Source organism: Bufo bufo, chromosome 3 (assembly GCF_905171765.1).
Source record: "Bufo bufo chromosome 3, aBufBuf1.1, whole genome shotgun sequence".
NCBI lineage: Eukaryota > Metazoa > Chordata > Amphibia > Anura > Bufonidae > Bufo > Bufo bufo.
Genome location: NC_053391.1, coordinates 533,552,177 through 533,562,600, shown reverse-complemented (window position 1 = coordinate 533,562,600; position 10,424 = coordinate 533,552,177).

Below are 10,424 nucleotides of genomic sequence, written 5' to 3'. Positions count from 1 at the left end.
AGATCTCTTTTACGTCTAAAAAGTAGAATTTACGAACACGGTGACAAAGGGAACAAAATGTTGACTCACTTAATTACAAAGAGGAGGGAAAAAAACTTTGTTTCATCAATAAGGTCCGGCCCATCTTACAGAGTCACCTCCACCCCTCTCATTGCTAAAGCCTTCCAGACATTCTATACCAATCTATATAACCTCCCTTCATAAGTTGTGGATCCTAATTTACAAGATAAACCTTATGAATCTCTCCTAGCAGAGTTCCTGGATTCAATTAAATCCCCCACATTATCTGGAGAGGAACATATCTGAAGTAGAAAAAGTCCTCAGTACCATCCCTATAGGGAAGAATCCGGGTCCAGATGGACTCCCGATTATTTACTATAAGATATTCAAACAGTTTTTACTTCCTCATTTCACAGACCTCTGCAACTCGCTGCTGAGTGGATTGTCTCTAGCTACCCAGGCCTTAAGGGCACATATAACAATTCTACACAAAGAAGGGAAAGACCCCGAGGACTGCGGGAGCTATAGGCCCATCTCTTTACTCAACTGTGACTTGAAATGGTGGTCTAAATTACTGGCATACATAATATCCCCCCTGTTAAACAAGCTTATTGACCCTGGAAGGGAGGGGAAACACAACATATACACCCATGTTGCTGTTGGGCACTGATGCGGAGAAGGCATTCAACAGGGTCAACTGGGACTTTATGAAAGCTACATTGATGAAATTTGGTTTTCCCTCTGTGTTTGTTACAGCTATTTTCTCACTATATACCTGCCCAACGGCGCAAGTGCTGGTAAATGGTACCCTGTCGGATGCCTTCCCCATCAGAAATGGAACTAGGCAAGGTTGTCCCCTCTCCCCTTCCCTATTCATCTTATGTCTAGAAATGCTCCTCCTAAAAATCAGACTATCGGATAAAATACATGGTATCCCCCTTGGTCAATACCACCATAGATCTGCAGCATTTGCTGATGACCTCTTAATTATAATATCCAATCCGATGGAGGCCCTACCCCTTATCATGTCCATATTTAGCCAGTATGGTGTGCTCTCTAATTTCAAGATCAATTTTTTTCCAAATCAGAGGCCTTTCCGATTAACATTTCATCCACCTTGTTAGCCCCACTCAAACGTTCCTCTCCTTTTAAATGGCCCCCAACTGCCATCAAGTTTCTAGGTGTGCATGTCCCAGCTGACCTGAACCTACTGTTTAAACTTAATTACATTCCATTACTATCCAAGGTTAGATCCTTTATGTCCTCTTTAAAGGTGCCATACATGTCATGGTTTGGTAGAAAAAAACAATTGTCCACGTTTGTTTTTGCCTCAATTTCTATACGTCCTGCAGGCTATCCAGATACACCTACCATCCTCTTACTATGCTCAAATTAAGAGCTTATTCACATCCTTTCTGTGGAGGAATAGGAGACCTAGAATAGCCTTCTCACTCCTAAACCAAAAGAAGAGTAAAGGTGGTATCTCGCTGCCTGATATATCAGTATATAACAAGGCTATCCAGTTATCCAGATGGGCACTCCTAGCAAATGACAAACTAGAGGCACCTTACCTAGACATAGAAAGAACTCTTTTGGGAGTGCATAGACACGCTTTATTGTGGCTACGGGAGGTCCCGCTCTCTCTCTGCCCTAAGATGTGCATCCTAACAAAGAGTATGCTTAATAGTTATCGAAACTCTCCAGCCTCCCCTCAAAACGGAAGTAAAGTGTCAAAAATGGCCCCACTTAGTGTGTTACCTTATCTCTTTGACAACATGGGGGGGAAGGACAATAGTTGGTGGCACTCTCTGGGAGGAACAAAGATAGGTGAGATGACAGAAACCAACCACATAACTTCTTTGGAAAATATTCACATTAAACTGGGAAGAGACCCACCTACCTTGATACAAGTTTGGGATTTTAATAACATATGTAAGAAATACAAAAAGGCTGATACCCCAACATTCCTACATCCCACGTGGTTGGAAAACCTCACAGCCCTCCCTTCGCCATTGAAAAAATCACTATCTGTTATCTATAATAAGGGTGATGTTTCTCGGATATTGAATTAACCTTTGTCCTTTCCCATGCAAAAGGTTTCTCTAACTGCATCCGTTACCAGGAAAACTCCTACAAAATTATCACTAGGTGGTACAAAACACCAGTTTATCTAGCCTCTATTGGAGTCTCTCCTACTAACCAATGCTGGAGATGCCAATCAGAGGTGGGTTTCAGGCTCCACATCTGGTGGTCTTGCCCTATGGTATCACAATATTGGAGGGATGTAGAAGATTCCATCAACACTATCTGTTCTATTTCTATCAAACGTACTCCTTGTGGCGAAAGCCACTTCGCCACGGTGTTTTGGAGGGGGCTATTTGCCCGCCTCCTGCCTCAGGATTACGGCCCTTTAAGATACTTTTACTAACTTTTAAACCCCTGAACCTATTCAAGTGAATTTTGGATAGGTTTGTCCCCAAGTTATACTGGTTAAATTGATATAAGTTATATGTATGTACAATGTAAACTCACAAAGTTGTAACAATTTATAAGAAGTGTAACTTTTCAGCTTAGGAGATAGTTGTGTAGATACAAAAATTGACTCAATTATCTCCTAGACAGAGGGGAGGCATATGCTGGGTGTGTTTCTATTGTCCCATTGTGCCATTGTCCCATTGTGTCCGATTTGCTACTGTACTTACATTGTATGTGTTGTAATATATTGATTGGTTGTATTTCAAAACCCTGTGGGCAGTACTATGTTTGTGGATTGTAAATAAAAGAGGCTGTATGCCCCAGGACAGTCAGTTCTGCTTAACCCTCAAGCGAAGTGTCGTCTCATTATTGGGGGAATTGGATTGTATGCTTATTGCCAGGAGTGTAAGCCGATTTTATGCTTTTCCTGTTCCGCGGTTTCCAGTGTTCGTGTAGGTTGCAGTTTGGCAGACTGGTGCTTGCAGTAGCTGCCTGTGCATTGGAAAGGGGAATATCGTCTGAACGGAGTTGTGTGCTGAACGGTCCGTTACAATTGGTGGCAAGCAACGGGATCATTCTCACGGCCCAGAAGGACAGCTACAAGGCAACACCAGTTCCTGGATTACAAACTGAGGGCAACGCTAGTACCCGTACAGCGCCCCTATCTACAAAGGAAACAAAATCAGCAGAGCAAGCATGGAGCCCTGCTACACTCAGGAGGAGTTTGATAGAGAGGTTAATGGGGTGCTGTCTCTCTTGGGACCCAACCCTGCGTAAAACCTCGTATAGATCGTGAAGTGGAGGATCAGAGAGTACCTGCAGGCCATGGCAGCGGTAGACAGGGGGGAGATACCCCAGCAGTCGAGCAAGTTCCCGGGAGCTGAAGGTGCCGTCCTTGCTCCCCAACAGCCGAGTATTGTATTGGGAGCAGAGAAAACCGGTCTCTCTCTCCAGCGGCAGTGTGTACCCTTAGGAGAGGAGACAGTTGGTCCCTCTCCACAGCAGCCAAGTGATCCACAGGGAGCTGAAGGTGCTGTCCTTCCTCCCCAGCGGCAGTGTGTCCTGCAGGGAGCAGAGATAGTTGGTCTCTCTCCCCAGCAGCCAAGTGAGTCCCAGGGAGCTGAAGGTACCATCCTTGCTCCCCAGCAGCAGTGTGAGTTACAGGGAGCTGAAGGTGCCGTCCTCCTCCCCAGCGCCAGTGTGTATTCATGGGAGAAGAGACAGTCGGTCCTCTCCCCCAACAGGAACCAGAAGTACCGGAGGTCGCAGACCTCATAGACTGGTCCTGGGAGGACTCCCAGCAGGCAGGGGGAGATGGGACCGAAGTCTCTCTACCGGCCCTACAGAGATGCTGGGCAGTTGGCCCAGATCTCCAGCGGCAGTGTGAGTACCAGGAGGAGGAGGTAAGCGATCCCTACCCTCCACAGCTAACCCCTATCGAGGTACTGAGGTCAGTAGAGGAGCCGTTAGCTTCCTCTGACCCCCTCCCAGCAGAAGAGCTGGCATCTGGGCAGAGTGCCGCTGGCCTCTGCCCTAACTTTCCCTTTGTCACCGGGCAGGACTATACCCCGGTTGCTCCAGCGGAAGAGCTGGCAACTGGGCAGAGCACAGTTGGCCTCTGCCCTCCTTTGTCGCCTTGTCCCAGGCTTGTCTATCTGCAGGTCCCCCCAGGGCAGAGTACCGCCAGTCTCTGCTCACTCAGCGACCCACAAAGCCAAGAGACTAGTGCCCAACACAGCCATCTTGAAGCCATGGGACCGAAACAAGCTACAAAATTCCCTGGGTGCAGTAACCAAGTGTTGGGGGGGGGACTGCACTGCAGATTGTATATTATTGTGGGGGGGCTGCCTTGTTGATTGTAATTTACTGTGGGTGGGTGAGTCGACTAACTCAGGCACTGACCGACAGAAGGTCAGCTACCTAGTTAGTCTCAACCCGAATAGGAAGATATGTGGTGAAAGCCACTTCGCCACGGTGTTTTGGAGGGGGCTGTTTGCCCGCCTCCTGCCCCAGGATTACGGCCCTTTAAGATACTTTTACTGACTTTTAAACCCCTGAACCTATTCAAGTGAATTTTAGATAGGTTTGTCCCCAAGTTATACTGGTTAAATTGATATAAGTTATATGTATGTACAATGTAAACTTACAAAGTTGTAACAATTTATAAGAAGTGTAACTTTTCAGCTTAGGAGATAGTTGTGTAGATACAGAAATTGACTCAATTATCTCCTAGACAGAGGGGAGCAAAATAACTCATCCCCACTAAGTGGAGAGATATCACACCCACAAATATAAAAATGTGTTTTAATAAAATGCAACAGCTTCATAGAATGGAGGAATTGTTGGGTTGGGTCCATAGTAACAGACTCAAATATCTTAAGGTGTGGCAACCCTGGAAAGAGGCCCAGGCAGTGAGAGACTCAGATACCTTGGATCAGGTTGAAGTACAGGGCTGTCAAGAGAACGTGTGTTCGATCTAAGAAACAAGATCCACCACGTACTCTCGTAACTTAAAGGCTGACCTCGTTCATCATTGTCAAAATGTATCAAAAAGTCTTACACATACTTATCTATGCATATACACCTGCTTACCACTTCATTAGCAAAATACCCTTTATGAGGTCTTATGCTCACCCACTGCTACAGAGCCTAGTTCTTTACACCTTTTTATGTTTATTTTTATTTTTTGTATCCTTTGTACATTAAGATATACATACATATACAGCTGTATACTGTGTCATGCCGCAATTATATATTATAATTGCACTTGCCGTGTATCTTAATTGTTATATGCCATTGTCTTATTATAGAGTTGAGCGAACACCTGGATGTTCGGGTTCGAGAAGTTCGGCCGAACTTCCCAGAAATGTTCGGGTTCGGGATCCGAACCCGACCCGAACTTCGTCCCGAACCCGAACCCCATTGTCAATGGGGACCCGAACTTTTCGGCACTAAAAAGGCTGTAAAACAGCCCAGGAAAGGGCTAGAGGGCTGCAAAAGGCAGCAAAATGTAGTTAAATCCCCTGCAAACAAATGTGGATAGGGAAATGAATAAAAATAAAAATAAAATAAATAAAAAATTAACCAATATCAATTGGAGAGAGGTCCCATAGCAGAGAATCAGGCTTCATGTCAGTAGAGAATCAGTCTTCATGTCATAGCAGAGAATCAGGCTTCACGTCACCCAAAACTGGAACAGTCCATTGTCAGATATTTAGGCCCTGGCACCCAGGCAGAGGAGAGAGGTCCCATAACATAGAATCTGGCTCCATGTCAGCAGAGAATCAGTCTTCCTGTCATAGCAGAGAATCAGGCTTCATGTCATAGCAGAGAATCAGGCTTCACGTCACCCACCACTGGAACAGTCCATTGTCAGATATTTAGGCCCAGGAACCCAGGCAGAGGAGAGAGGTCCCATAGCAGAGAATCTGGCTTCATGTCAGCAGAGAATCAGTCTTCATGTCATAGCAGAGAATCATGCTTCACGTCACTCACCACTGGAACAGTCCATTGTCAGATATTTAGGCCCAGGCACCCAGGCAGAGGAGAGAGATCCCATAGCAGAGAATCTGGCTTTGTGTCAGCAGAGAATCAGTCTTCATGTCATAGCAGAGAATCAGGCTTCACGTCACCCACCATTGGAACAGTGCATTGTCAGATATTTAGGCCCCGACACCCAGGCAGAGGAGAGAAGTCCCATAACAGAGATTCCGGCTTCATGTCAGCAGAGAATCAGTCTTCATGTCATAGCAAAGAATCATGCTTCACGTCACCCAACATTGGAATAGTCCATTGTCATATAATTTAGGCCCCGGCACCCAGACAGAGGAGAGAGGTCCCATAACATAGAATCTGGCTTCATGTCAGCACAGAATCAGTCTTCATGTCATAGCAGAGAATCAGGCTTCATGTCACCCACCACTGGAACAGTCCATTGTCAGATATTTAGGCCCCGGGGCCCCGGCAGAGGAGAGAGGTCCCATAACATAGAATCTGGCTTCATGTCAGCGACTCAGCAGAGAATCAGTCTTCATGTCATAGCAGAGAATCAGGCTTCATGTCACCCACCACTGGAACAGGCCACTGTCAGATATTTTTAGGCCCCGGCACACAGACAGAGGAGAGAGGTCCCATAACATAGAATCTGGCTTCATGTCAGCGACTCAGCAGAAAATCAGTCTTCATATCATAGCAGAGAATCAGGCTTCATGTCACCCACCACTGGAACAGGCCACTGTCAGATATTTTTAGGCCCCGGCACCCAGACAGAGGAGAGGTTCATTCAACTTTGGGTTGCCCAGCAATATAATGGTAAAATGAAAATAAAAATAGGATTGAATGAGGAAGTGCCCTGGAGTACAATAATATATGGTTAAGGGGAGGTAGTTAATGTCTAATCTGCACAAGGGATGGACAGGTCCTGTGGGATCCATGCCTGGTTCATTTTTATGAACGTCAGCTTGTCCACATTGGCTGTAGACAGGCGGCTGCGTTCGTCTATATGACGCCCCCTGCCGTGCTGAATACACGTTCAGACAAAAAGCTGGCCGCCGGGCAGGCCAGCACCTCCAAGGCATAAAAGGCTAGCTCTGGCCACGTGGACAATTTGGAGACCCAGAAGTTGAATGGGGCCGAACCATCAGTCAGTACGTGGAGGGGTGTGCACACGTACTGTTCCACCATGTTAGTGAAATGTTGCCTCCTGCTAACATGTTCCGTATCAGGTGGTGGTGCAGTTAGCTGTGGCGTGGTGACAAAACTTTTCCACATCTCTGCCATGCTAACCCTGCCCTCAGAGGAGCTGGCCGTGACACAGCTGCGTTGGCGACCTCTTACTCCTCCTCTGCCTTCGCCTTGGGCTTCCACTTGTTCCCCTGTGACATTTGGGAATGCTCTCAGTAGCGCGTCTACCAACGTGCGCTTGTACTTGCGCATCTTCCTATCACGCTCCAGTGCAGGAAGTAAGGTGGGCACATTGTCTTTGTACCGGGGATCCAGCAGGGTGGCAACCCAGTAGTCTACACACGTTATAATGTGGGCAACTCTGCTGTCGTTGCGCAGGCACTGCAGCATGTAGTCGCTCATGTGTGCCAGGCTGCCCAGAGGTAAGAACAAGCTGTCCTCTGTGGGAGGCGTATCGTCATCGTCCTGCGTTTCCCCCCAGCCACGCACCAGTGATGGGTCCGAGCTGCGTTGGGTGCCACCTCGCTGTGAACATGCTTCATCCTCATCCTCCTCCACCTCCTCCTCATCCTCGTCCTCCTCGTCCTCCAGTAGTGGGCCCTGTCTGGCCACATTTGTACCTGGCCTCTGGTGTTGCAAAAAACCTCCCTCTGAGTCACTTCGAAGAGACTGGCCTGAAAGTGCTAAAAATGACCCCTCTTCCTCCTCTTCCTCCTGGGCCACCTCCTCTTCCATCATCGCCCTAAGTGTTTTCTCAAGGAGACATAAAAGTGGTATTGTAACGCTGATAACGGCGTCATCGCCACTGGCCATGTTGGTGGAGTACTCGAAACAGCGCAACAGGGCACACAGGTCTCGCATGGAGGCCCAGTCATTGGTGGTGAAGTGGTACTGTTCCGCAGTGTGACTGACCCGTGCGTGCTGCAGCTGAAACTCCACTATGGCCTGCTGCTGCTCGCACAGTCTGTCCAGCAGGTGCAAGGTGGAGTTCCACCTGGTGGGCACGTCGCATATGAGGCGGTGAGCGGGAATGTCGAAGTTACGCTGTAGCGCAGACAGGCGAGCAGCGGCAGGATGTGAACGCCGGAAGCGCGAACAGACGGCCTGCACTTTATGCAGCAGCTCTGACATGTCGGGGTAGTTGTGAATGAACTTCTGCACCACCAAATTCAGCACATGCGCCAGGCAAGGGATTTGCATCAAACCGGCTAGTCCCAGAGCTGCAAAGAGATTTCGCCCATTATCGCACACCACCAGGCCGGGCTTGAGGCTCACCGGCAGCAACCACTCATCGGTCTGTTGTTCTATACCCCGCCAAAACTCCTGTGCGGTGTGGGGCCTGTCCCCCAAACATATGAGTTTCAGAATGGCCTGCTGACGTTTACCCCTGGCTGTGCTGAAGTTGGTGGTGAAGGTGTGTGGCTGACTGGATGAGCAGGTGGAAGAAGAGGAGGAGGAAGCCGAGGAGGAGGAGTAGGCGACAGGAGGCAAAGAATGTTGCCCTGCGATCCTTGGCGGCGGAAGGACATGCGCCAAACAGCTCTTGGCCTGGGGCCCAGCCTCCACTACATTTACCCAGTGTGCAGTTAGGGATAAATAGCATCCCTGGCCGTGCTTACTGGTCCACGTATCTGTGGTTAGGTGGATCTTGCCACAGATGGCGTTGCGCAGTGCACACTTGATTTTATCGGAAACTTGGTTGTGCAGGGAAGGCACGGCTCTCTTGGAGAAGTAGTGCCGGCTGGGAACAACATACTGTGGGACAGCAAGCGACATGAGCTGTTTGAAGCTGTCTGTGTCCACCAGCCTGAGTGACAGCATTTAATAGGCCAGTAGTTTAGAAATGCTGGCATTCAGGGCCAGGGATCGAGGGTGGCTAGGTGGGAATTTACGCTTTCTCTCAAATGTTTGTGAGATGGAGAGCTGAACGCTGCCGTGTGACATGGTTGAGATGCTTGGTGACGGAGGTGGTGGTGGTGTTGGTGGTACATCCTCTGTTTGCTGGGCGGCAGGTGCCAACGTTCCTCCAGAGGCGGAGGAAGAGGCCGAGGCGGCAGCAGCAGAAGAAGTAGCAGGGGGAGCCTGAGTAAGTTCCTTGTTTTTAAGGTGTTTACTCCACTGCAGTACATGCTTTGCATGCAGGTGCATGGTCATGCAGGTTGTGCTAAGGTTTAGAACGTTAATGCCTCGCTTCAGGATCTGATGGCACAGCGTGCAAACCACTCGGGTCTTGTCGTCAGCACATTGTTTGAAGAACTGCCACGCCAGGGAACTCCTTGTAGCTGCCTTTGTTGTGATCGGTCCCAGATGGCGGTGGCCAGTAGCAGACGGACTCTCTTGGCGGCGGGTGTTCTGCTTTTGCCCCCTTCTCCCTCTTTTGCTACGCTGGGGAAGGGCTAGGTGGATGCCCTTGGGAAACCCTGCCAGCAGAGTCTTCAAACAGCATAAGAGACTGCTGCATAACTTGAGGCTCAGACAGTTTCCCTGATATGCATGGGGGTGATGTGACAGACTGATGGGCTTGGTTTTCAGGCGCCATCTGTGCGCTTTCTGCAGAAGACTGTGTGGGAGATAATGTGAACGTGCTGGATCCACTGTCGGACACCCAATTGACTAATGCCTTTATCTGCTCAGGCCTTACCATCCTTAGAACGGCATTGGGGCCCACCAAATATCGCTGTAAATTCTGGCGGCTACTGGGACCTGATGTAGTTGGTTCACTAGGACGTGTGGCAGAACGGCCACGTCCTCTCCCAGCACCAGATGGTCCACTAACACCACCACGACCATGTGTCACTACCAGAGCTTTGGGACGTTCTCACAGCTCTGTTTCTCCACCCCTGTGATGATGTCACTACTAGAGCTGGGAGGAGTTCTCACTGCTCTGTTTACTTTTGGTTTCCTTCTTCCCAGCTGTTCCTCATGCATTTGATTTCCCTCTCTTTATATCACCCCTCCTCCTATTGTAGGGCGTGGATTATAGTTCTCATTTCAGTTGTAGCTCTTGCTTTAGTATCTTCACTTGTAGCTATCAGTTCACTGGACCTGTGTTCTGCTGCAGCAAGCACTCCGGATATTGCCAGCTGTCCTTGGATCCGTCTTCTCTGCGGCTGCAACACCTTCAGCTAAGTGTACAGACATTGTTGTGTACCTGATTATTTTCTGACTGGATCTGAGGTGGCCACGGTTCCCTCCATATACTGAGTAGGGCACCGGTGGCCGTGCCCCTTCCACTATTGTAGGGGTTACAGTGGTCATCAGTCTTA